This window comes from Zea mays, chromosome 8 (genome assembly GCF_902167145.1).
Source record: "Zea mays cultivar B73 chromosome 8, Zm-B73-REFERENCE-NAM-5.0, whole genome shotgun sequence".
Lineage (NCBI taxonomy): Eukaryota > Viridiplantae > Streptophyta > Magnoliopsida > Poales > Poaceae > Zea > Zea mays.
This window is the reverse complement of record NC_050103.1, coordinates 10,226,171-10,230,161: the sequence shown is the minus strand read 5'-3', so window position 1 is coordinate 10,230,161 and position 3,991 is coordinate 10,226,171. Positions and strand designations below refer to the sequence as shown.

Genomic DNA, 3,991 nt, shown 5'->3' with positions numbered 1-3,991 from the left:
GGACAATCCACGCATAGGTGTTTTTCCAAAAAGCTTCTCCTGTCCGGAATAATCTACGATATTTCGGTTAGTCGACTTAGAATAGTTGTAGATGAACTTATCCACCTGACAAATGATCAACTAGACAAACTAGTTCGTCCATAAGGTTTGTGATGGTCGTGAAACACCAAAATCGATTATAGGAAATGTTGATGACATTTCCCTTTCAGTCCCGCCTAGTACCACCGCTTCTTGAACGCGTGGTGGAGGCTGGTCACCTTCCTGTGGCATGTCGAGGTGATCTCCTTCGTCAGGGATCTCCAAGTCAATGTGGAGGCATTCCCGGGTTGGGTCATAGCCCTCCCCAGCAGTGCTATAACCTTCCAAGCTCTTGGAGAGCATTTCGTCGCATGCATACAGGAACTGCAGCATGGACTCAGGATCTCGCAGCCCAGAGAAGTCTAAGCCAAAGCTCGGACCGTCCTCTTCCTTGGAGTCCAAGCACCCCGAGGGAAAAGGAAGCCTGACATACATTTTGGTGATGGAGCTGGTGTCAAAACTAGACTGAAAGGGGATGGGGTTGAACATGGACGGTTCTCCCCCGACCCTTGTCATGTCCCGCCAAGGAACAACCGGCTCATCCCGACCCATGGGTGGGAGGTCCGTTGTGGCTGGTGCTGCCCGCCCCATGGCATGGGGAACCGATGCTTCCCATGCCGGAGGAGGTGGTACCAGGAAAGTTGACATAGGTGCCGTCGGTGACGCTCCAGGTGCAATGCTGGTGTTGGCTGGGTCCCTCGAAAGGAAGTCTATGCCACCGACCATCCCAGGAGCTCCACCTAGGCATGGGGTGCCAGGACTGGAATGGTCGCGGTTGCCCCGTCTCTTCCTCCTACGACGAGAAGGGCGGCGACGGGTGCTCGAGCGCTCAAGGGGAACAGGCGGGAGGAGTACCATGTCATACTCAATGCCGAGTGACATGAACTCTAGGCTTCCAAACTTGATCACTGTCCCAAGTCTGAGTGGATGATGAAAACCTGCCATCTAGAGTCTTCACGGGAACTGGAGGTGTTTCACGCGACAGACCCCTACCTGGCGCGCCAACTGTCGGTGTTCGGACTAGGGGCCTAACCAACTAGTAAATAATGTCGCGTGCCTAGAATCTAGATGGTGTGTGAGTTGACACAAGCAGTTTATCCTGGTTCAGGCAATGCAAAGCCCTACTTCCAGTATAGGGGGATGAGGCTTATATTACTCGCACCTGAGTGCCTACAGTAGGGATTACACGTACATCGGGAGAGGGAAAGTCCCCAAGTCCCTGGAACTGATTGAGGCAAGTGCCAATATCCTAAGACTTAGTGGGAAATGACTGAGAGTTTTCCTGCGTGTCTCTTTGCCCCTTGGAAGGACTACACTGCCCTATTTATACATGTGGGGGATGTATGCTGTGAAGCCTGGGGTCATCATATTCCAAGGGGAGATGTCTTGGCGTCCTGTAAGCCTGTAAGTCGATGTGACAGTGTACTGTGTTGTTGACTTGTGCCCGCTGATTTCCTACTGAGAGCCGAGGCCGAGGCTGAGGGGTTAGCCATACACCCGAGCCCTACAGAGGGGTTGCACATACCGTAGTTATTGTAACAGCATCGTGGTATGGGTAAAAGCCTACTTAGGGGGTGCATCGGCGTCCCTGTGATGGGTGACATCATTATTCCTTGCCGCGTTTATCGAGGTCAGAGCCCTACTCGGGCGAGGCGGAAGTCTTCCCGAGGAGTCGGTCGAGCCATCCCTGACGTGTGCCACAGTCGGCGGAGTGACCGCCTACAGGATTCACGGTGGAGCAGGTGGCCGAGGCTGAGATCGGGAGAGGCAGAGAAATCAACCGAGGTCGAACTCAGCGTCGGGTGAGATGGGGATTGCGTCCGAGGCTGAAATCAGCGCCGGGCAAGGCGGAGATTTGCGTCCGTGAGCCACTTCTGCTTTACCTATCGTATTAGATGTTCTGTCGAGGGATAGCAGGCGGTGTGTGTGTGTATAGTATCGAGGGCATAATCATGTTTTTGTGCCCAGACATGATCGATGTCTTGTTAGCCATTGTGTTCATGTGCCGCTGCGTGGGGTAGGTGTGCGCATTAAATGCGAGTGTTCCCCACCAGTTTTCGGGCGCCTGTGTCTTATCTTCTTGGGATCAGCTCGGGCGAGACGAACAGAGCAGTGGTGACTACGGGCGAGGCAGAGATTTGCCTGAGGTTGTAGACTCTTGGGGAGAGGCCTTAGGTGAGGCGGTATCTTGGCTGCTTCCCTTTGGGGGTTATGTCTTAACTTTTCCTGAGTGCGTTTTTCGGGGTGCCCCTAATTATCACCCAACACTAATCAATCTAAGATTCTTACTCACCAGTCAATACATGTCACTTCAATTCCATGTTTAGAGTAGCTATCTTTTAGCACCTTCACAATGAAAAGTTTTAACAAAGTATTTCTGCATCTACTTTCTCATATTCGTAAAGTTCAATGCATGTAGGTGTGGGATTGGGATGTTGTCTCAAATAAGGAGGTTGTAGACATAGTAGCATCAGTCCCATCTCGTGTGATGACAACCAATGCCCTTGTTGACTATGCTGTTAGATCATGGAGGTTGAAGATCCCAACATCCAAGAGTGATGATTGTGCTGTTGTATGCTTATTATTGGATCACGAGAAGTCGACTGACTCGATTCAAGGGAGTGAACCCAACATGGAGACAACAAAACCCACCAGGAAGGAGATTTGCACACAAGATGCCAATGCAGGGGTTGACAAAGACATTGCAGATGCTGGTGTGCATGTATCCAATGCAAAGCACATTTTTGAGGCCACACAGCAACACACCACCACATTAAAGGAGGTCGACAAGATTGTACCGATCAACGAACCGACAAACTCAAAGAAGCCTAGAAGGTGCAGGTCTGCTCGATGCTCGTAGCCTGGCCGATTGCATATCGACAAACGAGGAAGAGGAATGATCTGCTCTTGAAGGCGTGGCGCTGGTGAATTCCACCTAAACCTCCCTAGACTACTGTCGGGCGACAAAAGATCAACCAGCTGGCGTAAGCTCCCCTATAGTTCTTTGCCGAGCTCAGGTGGGGGTTCTTGCAGAGGCGCTTGCAAAATCCATCAGTCTCTGGGAATTTGCTCTAGCTGATTTTTAGGCTTCCCTAGATTGTTTTGACGGCAGGCATGGGCGTTGCAGATTGTTTTTTCATTCTTGTGCGGTTGTGCCTTGAAAGTCGCCTAGAGGGGGGGTGGATAGGCGAAACATGAAATTTATAAACTTAAGCACACACAACAAGCAGGGGTTAGCATTTGAGAGCACCTAGAGGGGGGGGGTGAATAGGTGATCCTGTAAAATTAAACACTAAATTCCACAAACTTGATTATAAAGAGATTAGTGCGAGTTAATCAAGTATATGAGTTGAACTCTTGCGAACACAGACAATCAAAGAGAAAGCAATCACAAGGACACACGATTTTATCCCGTGGTTCGACCAAGTAATACTTGCCTACTTCCACGTTGTGGTGTCCCAATGGACGAGGGTTGCACTCACCCCTTTCAAGTGATCCAATGATCAACTTGAATACCACGGTTATCTCCACAAGTTGGAGCCTCTCGCCCTTACAAGATTGATCACAAAGAAAGCACAAGAGTAAGGTTGAGAATGAGCAACACACACAAGACACAAATCGCAGCACACCCACGCACACAAGAGAAGACTTGAGCTCAAATGACAACACAGGGAGTCCTCGACTCGAATAGAGCTCAAATCTCTAACACGATGAAACGAATGCGCAGGAACAGAGTCTGGATGCCTTAGGATGCTTAGTGAATGCTTGTGTATGTCCTCCATGTGCCTAGAGGGCCCTTTTATAGCCCCAAGGCAGCTAGGAGCCATTGAAGACAATATAGGAAGGCTAATCTTGCCTTCTATCGTGTGGTGCACTGGACAGTCCGGTGCACCACCGGACAGTCACTGTAGCT

The 3,991-nt window shown here is 50.3% G+C and overlaps 1 pseudogene; it reads left to right on the top strand.

Annotated features, from left to right (window-relative positions):
- The first annotated feature begins 628 nt into the window (after positions 1-628).
- Positions 629-3,157, top strand: LOC103636744 (probable protein phosphatase 2C 66; annotated as a pseudogene).
- Positions 3,158-3,991: the final 834 nt, after the last annotated feature.